Source organism: Mirounga leonina, unplaced genomic scaffold (assembly GCF_011800145.1).
Source record: "Mirounga leonina isolate KUSES-001 unplaced genomic scaffold, KU_Mleo_1.0 Mir_201, whole genome shotgun sequence".
NCBI lineage: Eukaryota > Metazoa > Chordata > Mammalia > Carnivora > Phocidae > Mirounga > Mirounga leonina.
The window spans coordinates 32239797-32261188 of record NW_023270504.1 but is presented as its reverse complement, the minus strand read 5'-3'; the positions used below and the strand labels follow the sequence as shown (position 1 = coordinate 32261188).

At 43.3% G+C, this 21392-nt stretch overlaps 1 protein-coding gene across 1 annotated transcript in view; it reads left to right on the top strand.

Annotated features, from left to right (window-relative positions):
• Positions 1–21392, top strand: part of MICAL3 (microtubule associated monooxygenase, calponin and LIM domain containing 3) — a 278800-nt gene that overhangs the window by 52806 nt on the left and 204602 nt on the right. Inside the window, exons 2-3 of the mRNA XM_035028591.1 lie at positions 2866–3251; positions 12889–13015. The gene's annotated coding sequence lies outside the window, so the exon portion shown is untranslated. The remainder of the gene's footprint in view (positions 1–2865; positions 3252–12888; positions 13016–21392) is intronic.

The window sequence follows — 21392 nt, the reverse complement described above, 5'->3', positions numbered from 1 at the left end:
AATATTCACAAACATGGGCAAGATTTATGTAGAAAAAATTTTTATTACAGTTATATGAAATCAATAAAAATGGAAAACAACTCAAATATTCAATAAGAAATTATGATACATTCATATGCTGAAATACTGTGTAGCATTTAAAGTAATGTTTTTAAAGAACTGTAATGGAGGGTAAAATTTTCACAAGGTTATTTTCTTTTTTTTTTTTAAAGATTTTATTTATTTATTTGAGAGAGAGAATGAGAGAGAGAGAGCATGAGAGGGGGGAGGGTCAGAAAGAGAAGCAGACTCCCTGCCGAGCAGGGAGCCGGACATGGGACTCGATCCTGGGACTCCAGGATCATGACCTGAGCGAAGGCAGTTGCCCAACCAACTGAGCCACCCAGGCGCCCTCACAAGGTTATTTTCAATGAAAAGCAGGATACAATTATACATATATGATCTTTGTCTTAGTTCATTCAGGCTGCAACAACAGAATAACATAGACGGGTGGCTTATTAACAACAGAAATCCATTTCTCACAGTTTCTCACAGGTGGAGAAGTCCAAGATCACCAAGGATCATCAGATTCCACATCTGGTGAAGATTCATAGACAGTAAACAGTCTTCTCCCTGAATCCTTACATAGCAGAAGGGCCAGAGAGCTCTCTGAAGTCTCTTTTACAAGGGCACTGTTCCCATTCATGAGGACACAGCCTCCATGACCTAATCACTTCCCAAAGGCTCCCCTTCCAAATACCATCATTTGGAGATTAGATTTCAACATATGAATTTGGCAGTGACACAAACATTCAGTCTATGGAAGTCTTGGTTTAATGACAAGAAGGGAATAGACTGGAAGAGGGCGCCGGGGGGCTCAGTCTGTTAAGCGTCTGCCTTTGGCTCAGGTCATGATCCTGGAGTCCCAGGATCAAGTCCCATGTTGGGCTTCCTGCTCAGCGGGGAGTCTGCTTCTCCCTCTGACCCTCTCCCATCTCATTCTCTCTTTCTCAAATAAATAAATAAATAAATAAAATCTTTATTTAAAAAGGACTGGAAGAGGGTGCCTGGGTGGCTCAGTCGTTAAGCATCTGCCTTCGGCTCAGGTCATGATCCCAAGGTCCTGGGATCAAGCCCCGCATTGGGCTCCCTGCTCCGCGGGAAGCCTGCTTCTCCCTCTCCCACTCCCCCTGCTTGTGTTCCCTCTCTCACTGTCTCTCTCTCTGTCAAATAAATAAATAAAATCTTTAAAAAAAAAAGGACTGGAAGAAAATAGGAATATTAATCATAATTTTCTTTGGGTGATAGGATTATGGGTGATTTTTATTTCTTTATGTTTCTATATTTTTCAAGTTTTCTTTCTTTTTTTAAGATTTATTTATTTATTTTAGAGAGAGAGAGAGAGCATGAGCAGGAGGGACAGAGGGAGAGGAAGAGAGAATCTCAAGCAGACTCAGTGCTGGCTTGGAGCCCAATGCAGGGCTCGATCTCAGAACGCTGAGATCACAACCTGAGCCAAAACCAAAAGTCGGATACTCAACCGACTGTACTACCCAAGCACCCCTCAAATTTTCTAAAATAAACACCTTATTTCTTTTTAAAAACAATGGAAATAGATAAAAGCAGTAAATGAGAAGTAGGAGAAATTATCAGTGATTCTGGACCTCCCAGAAAGTTTTTCCTAATATCCACTTGGGCCAAACCCAGACGGCCTCATGCCTTCCACTATCATGTCACACAGAACTGGGTGGCAATTCCAGTTTTACCACTTGTCTAGATGAATAGCCTTATACAAGCAAGTAACTTATTTTGTGTGCTCTTACGTTCTTAATTTATAAAAGTGATGTAAAATCTCACAGATTGACAGGAGGATTAAATGAAATAACCCACGAAAAGCCCAGGAACATTGTCTGAACTCACTAAAAATGTATTCCCTCCCTTACTCTGGAAGTAGAGCAAAACACCTGCAGATCTGTAGGTGGAAGAGACATTGATGCAGAGTTGTGTGGTGAAGAAGGGACTCAGGATGTCAAGTGGGTACCACCTCTGCACTACAACCCTTATCCTCGTATTAATGGCTGTGGAAAGGAGGGGAACACTAATTAATGATGTAGACAATGACATGATTAAGGGATACCCCTAGGAACAAACAAGAGCCCCTTCTCCAAGTCATCAGGCAAGGGTCAGCCCTCTTCTGAGAGTGCTGCCTGGAGTCAATCAGCTTTTGACTACATAGCTGAGATGGTTATCATACTGAAGCCAATGATCCTTGAAGACAAAATAATCTCCAATGCTTCTTTCTGCTCTGATTATAATGCTATAATTGTAATAAGCAAATGCTGATAGGAATTTATTCAAATCTATCCTGTCTTCCATCTTTTAGTGCTTGGCAGGTTTCTTTCAAGTTCCATGGGCCATGACAATCCAGGGGACGTTGTTTGGAAGTGTGAAATAAGATTATTTAAACTCCAGCAGCAGGAGCCCTTCTCAGAGTAAGGAGAAGGGTGTAGGTCCTGAGCCCTTAACAGGGCTCTTGCAACTGCACCCTTCCCCTAGGGAGTCATGCACTAATCTCCATTTAGCAGGATTCCCTAGGGCTAGGGGCCTTAAAACACCACTGGAATTCCCAAGCCTTAAAATGCTAGTGTGTGTGTGTGTGTGTGTGTGTTGAGATAAGGATGGGCAGCGGGGGATGGGGGAAGAATCCCGAAGGAGAAAGGAGGGTTTGGTTTTGGTTTTGGTTTTGGTTTGAAGCTAAAAAACAGACATTCTGGATAGTACCATTCAGGAACTCCACTTCTCTTAGCTCTCTTGTGGTCAACAGATCCCAGGAGAGTCTATGACGTCATTACTCATCTGTTACCTTTTCTCTACTGCCTTCCCCAGCCACTGTCAAGTCGCCTGCTCCTGGTCACCATAGCAACCGTGACGAGCCAGCATCCAGCTCTGCTGCACTGACTTCTCCAACCCCAGCTGAGATGCAGCAGTGAGGACAAGAAACAAGAGGCAGACACCCAGGATCTCATTCCTTCCTTGTTGCCTCGACTGTGAATCCCTGGACCCCGGGAGAGAATTGCAGAGAAGGGACAAGGGGGAGAAAGGGATGTACCGTGGAGCCTCCCCATGCTAGCCTCCGGTGGGGGTCCAGCGGGAAGGGGGAGTGTGCAGCACTAAAGATGTGTGCAGCCATAGCAGCCGCACCTGTATGCTGAGGACCATGGAGAGCCAGCACTTATTATGTATTGAGGAGATGCCCTTTGAAGCCCTAATCGGTGAGTACCATCAAGTCTTCCTTTGGGGGGAAAATCTCCCAAATGACAAGGTTATATGTCTTGATTACTGCCTTAAAAAAAAAAAATCACATCTTTAAATTGCTTGTGATTGGGAAGTATTTTCCCTTCTGACATCTTTGGATTTCTTGGAATTATTATTTCTGCTCTCTTTAAATGCACTACTCCCTTAACCAGTGGGAGTTACACTCCAGTCTGTGTCTCCATTACCACACAACACCCCACTGGTGCGGATACCAAGCATCACAAATAAACACTCCAAAGCCTATCAGAGAAGCAGTAGGGCTCAGTTTCCCAGCACCTTCATCCCATTTGCTTTGCGTTCCTATCCTACAATCAAAGAAATAAGGTCCCCAGGCAAACCAGTGGCATGCCAGATGTCAAAGGAATGCCAGGAAGTCCTTGTCGAAGCCACGTCCTTTCTGGTGAGCTCAAGGAAATGAATCCATTACCTCAGCCAGAAGAATCAATTGTTACTCGAGGAGAGAAATCCACTTCATTCCAGTAGAGGGCGCTAGCGCTTGCCTGCACAGCCCAAAGGCGAAATAGGCGCACACACACGCATGTACTGGGAAGCTGCGGGGGATGCAGCACACTCCTTCTCTTGGAGATTTTTAACAAAAGGATGGTCAAGTTCATTCCTTCCTGGAAGCAAAGGGAAGCGGCAGATGGCTTCTAGGGGACTGCATCTTGTTTTAGAATCGAATGATTACGATTCCATGGGAAAATACTTTCTACTAAGTCCTTTCCTTGCCAGACAATCCTTATTCCTCTCCAACACCCCCCACCTCCAAAAAAAGCTTTCTTATTGGTCTTGCACTGTGATCAACTACTTAGAATTTTCATTGTTATTAAGATTCCTTTCAAGGGAAAGGTGAAATCTTGTTAAAAGATAAACAGAAGGCTGAACTGTTGGGTCTCTGCAGTACTATTCAGTGGTTCTCAGCCCTGGCTGCATGTTGGAACACCTGGGGAACTTTTAAAAAATACTGATGCCTGGGTTCCATCCCCAGAGACTCTGACTTAATTGGTCTGGGACACAGCCTAAGCAGTGTTTTTTAAAGGCTCCCAGGTGATCCTAATGAACTAAGTTTGCAATCCACCATTCCAGTCGATATTAGGATGACATTTTTCCAGTTGACCTTGATAATTAAACTAAGCCTCTCAAATAAGCTACTGCTGTAAGGCAAGGTAAATAACTGTTGTGAATGCCTAGAAGCTACTAGCTAAGACAGACGGCAGGGATCCAGCTGCTCAGAGGCTCAGGATGAAGGTGATGTTTCAGAGGAGGGAGGGAGCAAGCATCTCTCTCAAAATAGGTTCTCTCACTAAATGAGATTTTTTTTTTTTTTAGATTTTATTTATTCATCGACAGAGAGAGAGGGAACACAAGCAGGGCGAGTGGGAGAGGGAGAAGCAGGCTTCCTGCTGAGCAGGGAGCCCAACGTGGGGCTCGATCCCAGGACCCTGGGATCATGACCTGAGCTGAAGGCAGATGCCTAATGACTGAGCCACCCAGGTGCCCCTAAATGAGATGTTCTGATTTATATTCCAGGGCAAGGGGGAAAAGAGACGTGTGCCTTTACAAGTCTGTAGGGTGAAAGCCAGGGCTCGCTGTAGATTTATAAACGTCTGTTGGTACTAACCAGGGTCACATGTGTAAATCTTCCACCCACTGCAAGGAGAATGGACGTAGAAAAAGAGGAGGGGTTAAGAATGCAGTGGTCACTCTAAAGAAGGGACAAGCAACGATAAGATCACCTAAGAATTATAAAGTGTTATCCTTCTCAGGCTGAAAACCCTTCCAAATGGCTTGAACTCCTTCTAAGCTTGAGGGGAATCCTAAATCTTAGGTTCCCTGACAATTCAGGCACCAGGGTAAGCTCGTCCCTACAAGCACTCTTGCAGACTGGAGGGCACACCTTGTGGGAGGTTCTTCCAGTGCTCACACTGTAATGTTATCTCGTGAATATTCATTCATGAGTGCTGTGAAGCAGGTGGGAGGCAGAAACTACACAGCAATACCTAAGGTCCTCAAGATGATGAGGTAAGGCCTCAAAACTCTGGGCATGAGAAGTTCGAATTTTTAAATACATTATTCAGTATCATCTACCAGCCTGGAGTAAGAAATTCACCCGTCCCAGCTGTCTTTTGCTCGGGCTTTAATTTTGGCTAGAGAAATGGGTACGCCCTCCTTGAGGAACAGGTATGAAAGCATTGTATCTTCTGAAACCCTCAGCAAGCCTCAGTCATTCACCAAATAAAAAGGCAAGAGAATTCGGGTTCTGTTTAAAGATCATACAGGCTACCCGATGTGGATCAAAAGCCTTATGTGCCAGGGCCACTGAGGGAGTAACCAGGAGGTATTTCCTGACCATAGAACGACCACAACTTCCCCACACTGCTACATGGGATTATTCGTATTCCTGCATTCTCAGGCTCTGACCTAGACAAGTCCTTCCTTGGTACCTCTCTCCCAGCAATCCAAGACAGTTGTAACAACCTCCACCCTGCCCTTTAGTCATTGTTTTCCTAGTCTGTGCATAGCCGCACACAAAACACTATTTTGTCTCCTTCTGGAGCCCACCAGGCCCCCTGAGACAGTGCCTTCACTTACCCGCCATGGGCCTCCCCCAGGCTTTCCCCAGCATTCACTTGGAAAATCAGGCCATAGGCATGCTTCACCTTGCCTGCTCTTAGCGCCCTCAGCTGAACTGGAGCTGCTTTCTTCTAATTCCACGTGAAGGATGGCTCCCAGCGGCTTCTGCTACCTCAAACCCAAAGGCCCTCTCCCGACAGGCCACCTCAGAGCTGATCCACCTCACAGGGCAGGCCAGGCCAACCCTGTGAAGGCTCCCAGTCCACTAGATGGTTACAGTGTTCAAGAGCAAAACCATGTCTCATCTCTCTCTGCCCCTCCCCGCCATGACCACCAATATCTAGTCTCCGAAAAGAGGCAGTTTACTTCACAGGCCCTGGAAGAAAATGTCCAATTGACCCGACTTACTTCATTTATATCCGTTCATCTTCAGGTGTCATCCAAGCTCAGAGTGGGAATACTTAACAGGATTGTGATGCATTAATAAAATCCTATTTTATATTTTTTCAGGCTCATCCATGGGTCATGAAATCAGTTTGGTGGGTCATGACCAGCATTTTAAGAAGAAAACTAAATAGAATAGAAAATATCAGAGTGGGGCCTCTGCAGTGAGGGGAAGCTTTGTTCCTTAAAACTTGTGTTTCAGTTTTATCTCTGTATACTTGTGTGCACTGAGTCATGATGCAAAATACATTTCTTACCGTGGGTCACAATCAAGAAAGTTTTAAAGTCTTTGCCTTATTGCAAACACTGGCAAAAACTAAAGTCGAATCAAAATTAAATATTAAAAAGTTGAATTCTAGGAAAGCTAACAAAAAAATAGAATTCACTACATTTTATATCTGTGGATTACTTTGAATCAATAAAGAATCCATGGGGGGACTGTTAATTAAAATTCAAATTTAAAATTTCTGACACATGAAAAATGAATAGAGTGGGGGAAATATTTGCATTATATAATACAGATTAAAAGTTCATGTCCTTTGGGCGCCTGGGGGGCTCAGTCATTAAGCATTTGCCTTCGGCTCAGGTCATGATCCCAGCGTCCTGGGATCGAGCCCCGCATGGGCTCCCTGCTCCGCGGGAAGCCTGCTTCTCCCTCTCCCACTGCCCCTGCTTGTTGTGTTCCCTCTCTTGCTGTCTCTCTCTCTGCTGAAAAATAAATAAAATCTTTAAAAAAAAAAGTTCATGTCCTTTAAACAAAGAATTCATTTCAGAAAAGGAGAGAGATGGGGTGTTGAAAAGGGAGAAGTAGAGTTAAGCATTGACTTGGGCTATTTGAAGGCTTATTTCTAGAAGGCCTTTTTATCCCAGGTGTTTCAATACAAGAAAGTGAGTGAGAGTCACAATTTCTGTTCTTCCTACGCTGAACTGCTCTTTTGAGATTGAACAAAACCTTTTTTTTTTTAAGATTTTATTTATTCATTCATGAGAGACAGAGAGACAGAGAGAGAGAGAGGCAGAGGGAGAAGCAGGCTCCCAAGGAGCAGGGAGCCCGATGCGGAACTCGATCCCAGGACCCTGAGATCATGACCTGAGCCGAAGGCAGACGCTTAACCATCTGAGCCACCCAGGCGCCCCTGAACAAAACCTTTAATAAAGTATTTTGAATACTACAAAACAAACCCTTCGGAGTTAAAAAAAAAAAAAAACACATTAGAATTCCATGCATAGCTATATACTGTATGATTCCATTTACATGACATTCTGGAAAAGAAAAAAAATAAGGTTAGCAATTGCCAGGAAATGGAGATGTGGGGGAGAAGTTGACTACAAAGGGGAACAAGGAGAGTTTGGGGATAATAGAGCTGTTTTATAATGGCATATATTTGTTAAAAGCCAGAACTATCCACTAAAAAGAGTAAATTTTTAATATGTAAATTATATCTCCATAAACCTGACTGGCGGGAAAAAAACTCCATGGGTAAATTCAGGGTCCATAAAAAGAAATTCATTCACCTGAGGAAGTAAATGAGCAAACAAACACATAGGTATGTATTTATTTTGACAGCTATCAGAAGTGCAAATTATAACACTGTTTTAACAGTGTTTAAATTTTTTTAACATTTTAACTTTTTTAACTTTTTTTTTTTTAACATTTTAACTGTTTAAAACAGTGATACTGTTTTACTTTTTGCTAATGATTAACAAAATTTAAAAACTGGGGCACCTGGATGGCTCAGTCAGTTAAAGGTCTGCCTTCAGCTCAGGTCATGATCCTGGAGTCCCTGGATTAAGCGCCACGCTGGGCTCCCAGCTCAGCTGGGAGTCTGCTTCTCCCTCTCCCTCTGCTCCTCCTCCCCACTCATGTCCCCTCTCTCGCTCGCTCGCTCACTCTCAAATAAATAAATAAATAATCTTAAAAAAAAAAAACAATGCTGTTGAGGGGGCAATAAAATTGCATTGCTTATTGTGGGCTGCAGTGTAAATTGGTAAAATTTGGAGGGAATGCAAGATGATAGTATATAGGAAAAGTCCTAAAAGTACTGTATCCTGGAATTTTTCTCAATACAGTTTTTTAATAAAGATTTAAAAATTTCCAAATGCATGAAAGATATCCTCTAGTATGTTACCTATAATAGAAAAAAATAGAAATAGCTGAAATGCCCAACATTGGAGGAATAGTGAAAAAATTTGTGGTATTTCACACAATGGAATATTTTACATTCATAACAAAAGCTTAAATCCAGAGACAAGTAGAAACATGGAAAATATTTATGATTAAATGGACAACAAAATATAAAATAGCAAGCATACCATGTTTGTAACTTTAAATAATCTGTGTGTACCTGGAAGACAAAAATCCTCACATGCAGTTGTTGTGCTAAAGTGATGTATTATAAATGATTTTTAAGTTTTAAAAATTCATTTACTCGGGCGCCTGGGTGGCTCAGTTGGTTAAGCGACTGCCTTCGGCTCAGGTCATGATCCTGGAGTCCCTGGATCAAGTCCCGCATATCGGGCTCCCTGCTCGGCAGGGAGCCTGCTTCTGCCTCTGACCCTCCCCCCTCTCATGTGCTCTCTCTCTCTCATTCTCTCTGTCTCAAATAAATAAATTTAAAAAAAAATCTTTAAAAAAAAATAAAATAAAAATTCATTTGCTCTTATATATTGCCATGTCAATAATAAAGAACTCTCAATACCTTCAAGATTGAAAGAAATGAATGTGGGGAAGAAAAGAAATCCCAGAGATTATCATATTACAATGTAGAATGTTGTTTTCTTGGCCCTAGAAACCAGAGAAATCATGAGAGTCATAATTATATTGAATAAGTTCAAGCTGTATGGATTTTTGTTCATTCTTGTTATTAGCTAATGTCAGTTTTGGTAAATTCCTTCCTTATGGCAAGCAGTTTGTAAATATCTGTTAACTAACTGGCTAATTAGGTCTTTTAGTTGTTTTTCACAATCTCAATCCTAGAAAAACCTGAATATATCTCTGAAGAAGCATCAGAAATCTTAGTACAAATAACACTTTCTCCTTACCTGTATATCGTAAGAGGACTTTAATTTTTCTAGCATAGGGAACACATCTTTGGGACTCCCCCGCCCCCCATTAAAATAATTATAAGATCACTTTAAGGAGTGTTTGGCTGGTTCAGTTGGTAGAGCATGCAAGTCTTGATCTTGGGGTTGTGAGTTTGAGCCCCACGTTGGGTGTAGAGATTACTTAAAAAAAATTAAAAAGAATTATAAGCTGATTTTAAGCAGGTTACAGCTCTGAAGAGAAAGACAAGGTGTGGCACGGACAGAGTTCTGGAGAAATTTTCTTAGAAATTTGCCTAATGTAGATGTTTAAATGATGAAGCTGTTTTATTTGAGGTGGGAAGGAGAGTGGGGGCAAAAAGAAAACCAACAACTTAGAAAACCTGCTCTTTCGGGGCGCCTGGGTGGTTCAGTCAGTTAAGCGTCTGCCTTTGGCTCGGGTTGTGATCCCGGGGTCCTGGGATGGAGTCCCACATCAAGTCCAGCATTGGGCTCCAAGCAGGGAGTCTGCTTCTCCCTCTGCCCCTCCTCCTGCTCAAGCTTTCGCGCTCTTTCAAATAAATAAATAAAATCTTAAAAAAAAAAAAAGAAAGGGGCGGCTGGGTGGCTCAGATGGTTAAGCATCTGCCTTCGGCTTGGGTCATGATCCCAGAGTCCTGGGATTGAGCCCTGGGGGGCCTGCTTCTCCCTCTCCCTCTGCTATTCCCCCTGCTTGTGCTCTCTCGCTCTCTCTGTCAAATAAATAAAATGTTTAAAAAAAGAAAGGAAGAAAGAAAGAAAACAAGCCTGCTCTTTCTCTTCTAGGCTCTAGCATTTTCAGACCAAATGGCCTAGTGTATCATTTCTGCATCCCCACCTTAAACTTTGGTTTGCTGTGTAACCTGAAGATAGACATTTAGTGTCTCTGTGCCTCATTTCCATCATCCTTAAGGGGAATGAAAATTTTTGTCTCTTCCTTTTCCAAAGGCAGGTTGGGTGGAAAATTTAGATTGCATGCATATTTATGTACCCCTTCTGCTCTTTTTCCTAAGGGTGTCTGCATTTTCTGATAAGCCTTCCACAGACAGGACATCAGGACACAGGTGGAGGATAGAGATATGAGGGAAACCTCCATAAACAAAACTCTGTGTGTGTGAAAGGGAAAGAGGGAGGGAGACAGAGATTGTACTTGAGTCAAATCAGAAGCAATAATCTTTGGACTAAACAAGGAATCAACTTGTTGAATTAACTCTACAGAGATAATAATTTTCATTTTTAGGGAAAGAACATTAGTATGTGTTAAGCACATACTCCAGGCCACTGCTTTCATGTACATTATTTCCATCAACCCTCAGCAACTCTGTGAAATGAGCATTATTTTTTCCCATTTTTCTAATTTAGAGGGAATTGTTGCAATTCAGAGACATTAATATAACCAGGGTTTTATGCAGAAAAGTGGGGATTTGAGCTCATTTTGCTCTCTCATAACAAAACCTACACTCTTATGTCTCCATGTCAGACAGACATGGGTTAAGATTCTGAGTATGGGTGGCACTCATTAGCTGTGTGACCTTGGGCAAGTTTTTTAACATCTCTGAAGTTCAATTACCTTATATTAAAATAGGTATAATATTGACACAAAATGAGTTTCTTAAGAAGGTTAGCTCATACCTTTGGGGTTTTTTTATTGTTGCAAACAACAGAGATAGACTTTAGAGCTAACTTTGGGGAACAGTGGAAGAAATTTATTGGAAGAAGATGAATTAGCTAATATAATTGAATGAAAAGTATATTACCAAATCTTGTACAGGAGGAGGACCAGGGCAGCTAAGGGGATCTAGAGAGTAGAGAGAGAACCAGTTTCCTTCTTCAGGATATTCACAACAGGATGTATCATCTTAGGTTATTTTCAGTTCTTGTGTCTTTCTGTTTAACACTGAAATTCTAGGAAGAGAAGTCAGCCTGGCCTTGGCTGGGCCAGATGCTGTCTGCCTCACAGGTGGAGAACAAGATGCCTTGGCTGACATGCCCACAGGACTGCATGCAGCTGGGAAAGCCGGTCCCCACAGAAGGTGTAGATGCTGTTCCCCGGCGAGAGGGCCTGGGTGCTGAGCAGGCACAAGTCGGTGATATCCACCACCGAACTGATACATCGAGCATCCCAAGGCCCGGCACAAACGAACAGCTCTCTGTGAATGCTTGCTGCTGGTGTTCCCACATCACTTTCTGTAAGACAGCAGTTCCAGATCAGCAAATTGCGGTGTAACAGTACATCTCGGAATCCTACCTCAGTGTTCTCTGTATGTGTGCTATGTTATGCTACATGTAGAAGATGGTGTCTGACCAGTACCCTGGGGTGAACTGGCAAGGCGCTCCTGCGGGAGGAGGCTGCATGGGAGGCTCTGGCCACTGCTGGTCCTACCGGGCAGCCATGAGAGCTGAGGGTGTCACTGTGTGGCACACGTTAGTGACACACCAGTAGCCAGGCTCAAGCTTATATAATAGAGCTTTCAGACTACCTGCCATTACCTAGTCTCAACTCAGCTTGCACCCACTTTCCTCCTCCCAAATTTTTAATGAGGCTTCCCAGTAGGCAGGCAGGAGGTGAAGTCGATAGTGGTGACCCTCAGCCATCTTCTGTCCCCACTCCTTCCTTAGGGCTTTCACTGTCAGGAATTCAAGATTTGCAGAAAATGAAAGTAACTTCTCTTCTAGATAAGGTTAGGGCTATCTGGCCCAAGGGGCCTAAACTGTCTTAGAGATTATATTTTGCTGAAGCCAATGATTTTGCCATGATATACTCTCTGAGGCATGCTGCAGCTCTATTTGCATGCTGCAAATAGGCTGGGTTTCCAAGCAGGATGAAACATTGGCAGTACTGAAGACGGGTGATCATGGAATTGGCCAGAGGACTCAAAGACCATGTAAAGTCAAAAACATGTGGATGCTCTTCTCATTCCTTTTCTCTTTTTTTTGGTGGTGGTGGGGCTGTTGTTTTTAAATTGTTTTTATTTTTTCATTACAAAAGTATGTTCCATAGTCCATTCTTTCCCAAAATGAAAAAGCACAAATAAGCAAAAAGAAGCTCATACCCTACCCATCCCTCTCTTCACCTAGATGTTAACATGTTAATATTTATCCTTTCAAATTTCCTTTCTTTTTAACCCTTCAATCTACCGCCCCCCCCCCCCCCCCGCCGCCCCATAGGCAGTGAGGTGCTTCTGAAAAGCTCTGGCAAAGGCTGGGGGCGGGGGCAGTGTCTCTGCTTCTTCTCATCATGTAGGCGCTGGCAAAAGGGGGAAAGGAGCCTCACCTCTTGGAATGCCTTTTTCTATTCCTCTCTTTTGAGAGACCACTCAAATAACCCTGCCTCCCTAAGACTTTCCCTGATCTCTTAGATGGAAACCTTCGCAGTATCACAAGATAGCACTTTCCACCAAGACCCTTTTCTATCTTTCACTTTTCCTGCTCTTTTGTCGGCAACTTGAGGTCAGACCCTATGTCTACTTGATCTCAGAATGCTCTCAGCACCAACAAGTACTTTGCCCATAACAGGCACCCATGATGACTGAATGAAAAAGAATCAGAGGCTTCAATCATACAGAACTTCAATGATCTCAAGTGGGAGCAAAGAGGACTTGGGATCCTGTATATGCCTTCAGCAGGCACTGGACAAAGGAAGGTTTGACATCTTTTCCTTCTCTGTAAAAGGCTGATCCAGTTTGGATGTGTTCTCTTAAATCTAAAAATACCAGTTTGTATACCAGCAGTTTCAAGTTTGTTGGTTCCATTCTGAGACTTTCTCAGGGCATCTTCTATCATTATTCCACTTCCTAAATGAGCAGTATCATATGGTATCTCCCCTCTTCTCTCTTTTTCTCACTTCCTTTTTCTCTGTTCTTTTCTCTTTCACAAATTGAAAAGAGCTGTGTAAAATAAGTCATATTCAAATATAACCCAGTTGGACTGAACTTGACCTTTATCTTATGGAATATTGTAACTGATGTTTTTATTTTTAAGGGCAATGTGAGCAGTAGAGGAAGGTAGAATTGTAAAGGCACCTTCTTTTCCTCCTCACTACGAAAGGAACCAATCACAAGGGTGAATTTGTTTTAGTTCTGTAGATATGTAACATTTAGTCCTGTCTGATAGTGGGCACATAAACTAAGGCCTGTGTTCAAAAAAAAGTCTTGCAGGACAGATATATATATATATATCCGTGTATATATATATGTCCGTGTGTGTGTGTGTATACATATCTGTGTATGTGTGTGTGTGTGTGTATATATATTTAGATTTTTGGTAAATTTTTCTTAGATGTGGCTGCATATGAAGAAATAAGTCTGGGGCGCCTGGGTGGCTCAGTTGGTTAAGCAACTGCCTTCGGCTCAGGTCATGATCCTGGAGTCCCGGGATCGAGTCCCGCATCGGGCTCCCTGCTCAGCGGGGAGTCTGCCTCTCCCTCTGACCCTCCCGCCTCTCATGTGCTCTCTCTCTGTCTCTCTCTCTCAAATAAATAAATAAAATCTTAAAAAAAAAAAAAAGAAAGAAAGAAATAAGTCCAGAAAAATCCTGTTAGCAATATTTGCTGTGTTTCTAGAGACTTTTGAGAACTTGGTCTGAGTTGGATTAGGGAAGAGTCTTCTCACATTAGGACTCTAGGAAACTCTATTTTGATGATGATTACAATGTGGTAATCATAGATGTTATTTTGCAGCAACTTCGGTGATTAGAGATTTCTTCTATAGATTATGTTGGCTTTAGTTTGCTTATACTTAGAATTTCTGACTGTAGAATGTACATACCAATGAGTTGGGCAAACACTTAATTTTTTGATATTGTATTATGGAAAATTGATGCAAAAATAGATTTGCAATTTTTTCAAGTTGCATTTAAGCTTTTTCCGGCATGGTGAAACTTGCAAATCGAGAATGTTAGACAGATTTAATTAGTTAAAAGATTTCTAACCTTTTTTAACCTCACTATGAAATGTTAGCCTAGGGATAAACCCCAGAACCAAGGATATCTTCCAGCATCCCAATCCACAATTTCCTTACCTTTTCTCCAGAACACTGGGTTGTCTCAAACCAGTCTTTGGTATAGAAGAGGAGAGGATCAAGGACATCAAGCTTTTCATATCCTCATGTCTTCATAGGTCCATATGACAATGCATGTAGCCCAGGAATCAAAATTGTACCAAACCATCCTCTTCTTCCCTCTTGACTCTCTTATCCTATAGATAGCGAAGAGAGGATTCTGAGCCTGTCCAAGGCATCCTAGGAGACTTTAGCCTACACATAGCTTGGGATTTCCCTGGAGGTACCTTAAAGGTGAACACCTCCAGGAGTCATGATGAACTGAACTAGTAGTAGTAATGGGTGTGATATTTGGAATGCTTGGACTGAGTTCCTTTTTGGACCACAGATTCCATCCACAGCCAATGTTTCAGCCAGCATTTTTTGCTTTGCCAGTGACAGAAAGCTGACAAAATCTGATTTAAGTTAAAAAGTGGGGAGTATTTATTGTTTCATATAACTGGCTTCCCATGAAACTTGATTCAGGGCTCACAGACATGACCAGATCCAGCTTTGCCTCTCTCCATTTCTCAACTCCACTCCTTCAGGTTTGCTCCTCTCAGAGGCAAAGTCTACCTCATGGCCGCAGAGGGCTGCCCGCAGCTTCCAGAGCTACCTGCATCCCATTTCAAGTCCAGAGAAGTGTTGTGATCAATTCCAGGCAAACTACACTGAGAATGGGACAGGGGTAAATTCTTCCATGGGAAATAAGGCTGTTGATGACCGGAGAAAAGGACTTCATATAGAGGCAACCACAAAACAAAGGCAAAGCCAAGGGACAAGAAGGCTAAGCAGGAGCTGAGAGTCATGCTGAGTGGCTCAGCGAGCCACTCAAGACTGGAGGATGGGCTGCCGGCTTGGCCCATCTTGGATTTGTCCCCATCACAGAATTGGGTATTGTTGAAGAAACGCAAATGGATTTTAATAGTAGTGAGTACTAACTGGTGACTGATACCCTTTTAAAGCTGAAAAAATTTTTGTGCATGGACTTGTTACCCATTTCAAAGTTATAACGTATAGATTTATGTGTTGTTTTGAGCCTTCTGTTCCACTACCTTTTAAATTGGTTCAGGTAAAATGACCCTGAGTTTGTCTGGGCACTGATCATTTGAGCAGATTCTACTCTGATTTTTCTATCATTTTTTTCAGGGATTTGGGAGAAGGGTAGTTAAATGGAGGAAAAGGGAAACACTCATTTTGCTATTTGATTTCAGGGCACTTGGAAGGAAAAATACCTATTTACCACTTTGATAGATAAAAAATACTCTCTAATAATTAAAACAATGAGATGTTTTTCATCTGCCAAATTGACAAGGATTACAAAAGAAGAGTAATGCCCAGGATTGGTGAGAGTTCAGAGAAATAGCCCTTTCATACCCTGCTGGTGGGAAAGTAACTGGTGTAAACTTCCTGAAAGACAACTTGACAATATATATGAAACATTTAAAAATGTGCATGACCTTGGACCAGGAATTGTATTTCTAGAAATACTAGGAAATAATCATAAGCATATATAAACATTTATATATATGGATAATCCTTGAAGTTACATATAATAATGGAAAATTGGAAATAACCTTAATGACTAAAAAGAAAATTTTGGTTAAGTAACTTAAAGTATAGCCACTTAAAGTGCAGCCACTTAAAGTCATGTATTAGAATAAATTTATTGGCATGGGAAAATTTCTAGTCTATTGTTATTAGAAAGTAGACTGCAAAGCAGTTTGATCAAATTGTGTTTAAAAGTTACATACAAAAAAGACATACACACATACACAAAGAAAATACAAGAAAAATACATGAAAATAGTAACAGTGATATGCTGTTAAGGGTAATGAGCAATTTTAATTTTTTATACTTTTCTGTATTAAAAAATTTTAAACAATTAACATGTATTACTTTTGAAATCAGAAAAATTTTTTCTTTTTTTAAAAGATTTATTTATTTTAATTTTTAAAAAATTATTTTTATCAACATATAATGTATTATTTGTTTCAGGGGTACAGATCTGTGATTCATCAGTCTTACACAATTCACAGCACTCACCATAGCACATACCCTCCCCAGTGTCCATCACCCACCCACCCCATCCCTCCCACTCCAGGAACCGTCAGTTTGTTTCCTGAGATTAAGAGTCTCTTATGGTTTGTCTCCCTCTCTGGTTTCATCTTGTTTCATTTTTTCCTCTCTTCCCCTATGATCCTCTGCCTTGTTTCTCAAATTCCACATATCAATGAGATCATATGATAATTGTCCTTTTCTGATTGACTTATTTCGCTTAGCATACCTTTTAGTTCTATCCATTTTGTTGCGAATGGCAAAATTTCATTTTTTGATGGCTGCATAATATTCCATTGTCTATATATACCACATCTTCTTTATCCATTCATCTGCTGATGGACATCTGGGCTCTTTCCATAGTTTGGCTATTGTGGACATTGCTGCTATAAACATTGGGATGCAGGTACAGAATACACCATAATTCTTTTAATGGCCAAATTATGGATTGATATTATTCCCCCATTGTTTGGTACATGTCCAGTTATTTCTGGATACCTTCCATTTTCCCACCTTCCTCCCTAATACATATGCCCATCTCCCCCACCCTACCCTCTCCCAGAAGTCAGCCCAGTGCTCTTCCTCCTACTCTAGAGGACAGGCTTTCCAACATGAGCTTGCACTTAGACTGGGGATGGAATCCTGTCACACACTTTTTTTTTTTTTTTAAGCTTTTATTTATTTATTTGACAGAAAGAGAGGGAACACAAGCAGAGGGAGTGGGAGAGGGAGAAGCAGGCTTCCCGCTGAGCAGGGAGCCTGATGCGGGGCTCGATCCCAGGACCCTGGGATCATGACCTGAGACAAAGGCAGACGCTTAATAACTGAGCCACCCAGTCACCCCTGTCACACACTTTTTGAGGAGTTCAGTTTGATCCATCCCTCACCAAGTGGATCTGATGTTTATCACCCTCTCCACTCAGTGAGTACAGGCTTTGTGTGTGATCCATCAGGATAACCCCACACGACCTGACAGTCCTTTGCTCATAGTAGGTGCCCACTATGATGTTAGAGTGCATAAATTAAACACTTAGATAAACAGAGGCATTTTCGAGCTCTCTGGGGATAAGAAAAGACAGGAGAGCAGTGGGAGTGAAAATTAACTGGACTGACTAGTTCTGGGCCAGGCAAAGAGCGAGTCAGAAGTATTGGCTTCGGAATTACCATGCTTAGGCTTCTTAATCGGCATTAAAAGTTTGCTGGCTCCCACATGATTTTGCCAGCCTGTCCACCCCTATGAGGATTTCTGCAGTTTAAAAAGAATGAGATCATTAGCCCAGCTTATATTTTCAGGGCTGTGTTACAAGTGTCAGCGGAGCAGGATACTTGACCGAATAGCAGCTAGGAAACTTCCCTGAATCTGTGAGCAGCAGACCAGCGCATGGAAATCCCTTCCTCAGGGGCATGGGGCTGATTCTATCTCCAGGTACTTTAGGTGGTGGTGGTGGGGGGGGGAAGCAATTTTTGTTGCCCTTTGCTATTGAATTTACCAGGTGTGTCAAAGGCATAATCTCAGAGACAGAATATAAACAACAAGCCAGTAGAAAGAAATGCAGAGTGCTTCTCACTCTTTGTAGAAGCCCTCCTTGACTTGTTTTCTGTGCACTGTCAGCGCTGGTGCCATTCTCCCTGGATTCCACGGTGGGGGTTTTGCAGTTATTTGTTCCCTTGTTGCTTATAATTGTTCTGTACTGGTTATATGTGAAAAGACTGTGTTCACTCAGGGAGCAGGGATTTCAGTGGGAAAAATGGACAACTTGGAAAACCAGACTTCATTATTTACCAGCCTTGTTACCATAACTAAACTGGTCAGCCTTTCTGAGCTGTAGTTTTCTTCCTCACTGCAAACAAACTGCTCCTAACCTTCCTGACATGGTTATTTTGAGGCTGAAATGATATTATAGGTATAGACATGTAAAAAATGATATAAGTGTATGATATTATCTTTTGTATGGAATGCTGTAGGTTCTTAAGAAATAGGAGATAGTATTGCACTATGGGTTTGTGAAGAAAGAAACCACAGTTAGACCTCAACTGTGTGTACATGGGCAAATCAGCTTCTCTAAGGCTCACTTTCTCTCCATAAAACAGGAATAATAATAGTACTTCATAGAGTTCATGTGATGGTGAAATGAAATGATACATGCAGAGCACTTCCCAATAGTACTGAGCACATAGTAAGCATTTAATGAATGTAAGCATTTACAGCTGCTGATGCTGCTGTAAATGAATGAGGTAACTATATTAATAAAAATGGCATATTGGGGCCGAAACTCAGGGTTATGGCACTGAGTAGAAATGGGAGCTCTCTAAGTTAGCAGCTTCTGTTAATCAACCTGGGGAGACTTCATGGAGAAACTGGACTTTCTAGAACTCACTGAATAATAGTTGGAAGATGAACTGGGGTGTGTGTGTGGGAGTGGAGCAATTAGAAAGGTATCCCCAACACCTCATATAATTTGAAAGAAGGCTGAGTGGATGTAGGGTAAGCAGATGATGGAAGGTTGAAAAGTTCTGAAAAATAAAGGTGGAGTTGGTCTGAAGTTTGATGGCCAAAAGATAGGCCTAGCTGCTGGTATAAAGCTCTAAAATAGAGCAGACTAGGCCCCCAAGGGATGTTTTCAAAGTCTTGAATTTGACATGTAGTGTGTCTAAAAGCATAATTGGCCATGAATAGTGAATGGTATGCCAGATACTTCAGATAGTACTTCAGCGACTCTAATGAGGACTGTCCAGCGAGCTTTGTTGCTAAAGGCAGGGATTCTGGAGGTTCAACAGATATAGTAATCATGAATTGAAACTTTGATACTGTGGAGGAAGAGAGAAGGAAGAAGAAAAGGTGACTCTTGGAAGAGTAGAAATTATGAGATATTTGTAGGGGGGAATAGAGAGCTGGGGTGTTCTCCACACATAAGAAGAATGCTTTGCTTTAAGAGAGGATATTACAAAGAATATTGAACTTGTCTTTACAAAAGATGGGGTTTATACTGTCTGTATAAAGAATTTGGTGTCAGAAAGTCTACTTTCAACCAACGTTAAGATGGGGAAGAATGCCGAAAATTGAAGAATATATGTAAATATTGCTAATCCCACGCAAAGGATTGTAGGATCACAAAATATGAAAAGGACCATCAGAGATCACTTCTAGTCCAATATTGTCATTGGATTAGATGAGGAAACTGAGGCCGAGAGATAGTAACTTATCCAAAGTCACACATATATATCTGGTTCAATTCTCTCCATATCTTGTTTAGCTCTCTAACCCCAAAATTTGAGAAGCCCCTAATCTCTTTGTTTCCCGCTGGATAAAATGAGGAAGAAAATTCTGGTTTTGTTTTGTGACGGCTTCTGAGGGCAACAAACAAGTTCCCTTTAAACGCATCCTCTCTTCTCTCCATCTGGCAGGTTTGATATGCCCACCGTGTTTTTCCATTGGCCATTTTGTGTGGTTCCTTGCGCCCTTCCAAGATTCCCAACCAATCAACTCCTCCCTTTCTCACTTGAGCTGGGCTTTGAGGAATGTACCATATGGACCGTGCGGGGGGGGGGGGTGGAGATGAGGAAGGGAGTGGCGGCAGCCCATTTCTTTACCTTTTGCATATAACCTTGAGATTCTGGCAAAGTCTGAGCCTGCAGGTAGCAACAGCAACCCTGAGGACGGGAACCACGTGCCAGTTTCAGAGGCGCACTTAGATCTGTCGCCCCCGAGGCTGGGGTCCTATGGTCAGGGCTGAAGGGCCGCAGCCCCCGCCCTCCCATGTGCCCGCCCAGCCACCGGCGGCCGCGCCGCTGCTTCAGCCGCCGCTGCTGTTGCCCGCGCGGAAGCTGCGGCTGGCGCGCTGGGGCTGCAGTGGTGCGGCCCCGGAGCGGGGCTCGGCGGCCCAGGCCGGCCAGGGGACGCCGGCACCGGGGGACACACCAGCATGAGGCGGAGGTGAGGACGGGCTTCGGGACCTAGACCGGCCCTAACCGTTGGGTGGGGGCCGCATCCCACCCGCGCCCTGAGCTCAGGGTTTCCGGGGCCCCCTGGGGGCGGCTTTAGAGCCGGCGACTGCCGCGACCAGACCTGTGGCTGAAGACCTCCCCGCGGGGAGCCCGGAGGGCTCGGGACCCGCCGTGGTCGCTTGGCGCCTCCTTCTGGCGGCCCCTTCGAGCCCTTTCCCTAGCGGGGCGGCGGAGCGGACGGGGAAGCCCCTCCTCGCGCTCCCCCAGCCCTCCCGGCCCTTGTCCTTGACCTCCAGGAGTTGGATGTTCGGTCAAGTGCGGCCGCGCGTGCCCCGGAGTTCCAGGGGAGGCTGGCAGTGGGGGAAGCCAGAGGAGCGAGGAGGCTTCCAGCGTCTTGTGGGAGTGGGAGGGAGAGTGGCTGGGACTGAGTGTTCTGGGGAAGTTTTGGGGGCGGGGGCGAAGATCTCTTATCTTAGCCGGGGGTCGGGAGGCCTAGGGATGGGGTGCGTACTGCCCTGCCTTTCCAGCCCAGCCTCCGGGCCATTGGCTTTGCACTCGAGCTGGGGTATGGGGCTCCTCTGTTGCACCGTGGCCAGGCGAGCGCCGGCCTCCGGAGGTAGGTCCTGTCTTGATATCTTTCATCTGGAGTCTAGCAGGGGCTGAGTGTGGGTTGGTCGCTCTGGGCAGGTGGCCACGAGAACCATGAAGTGCTTTCTGCTTTTATTTTCTTCGGGTCGTGTTGGACTAGGTGAGATGATGGCAGCCCCATACGTCACTTACCTACGAGCCAGCCCCCCTTGCCTAAATGCCTTACAAGGTGATAGTGCGCCTGGAGGTCTGTGTGGTGCACTGTAAATTCCTAGTTCAAAAACCACCTCGAGGAGCCCTTACACACATCCGAGGCTCGCCTTGTGTTAAGCAGAAAGCCATACGTAGTGATAGACTTTGCAGGTTCTGGCCTGGATGGTAAACTTGTCATCA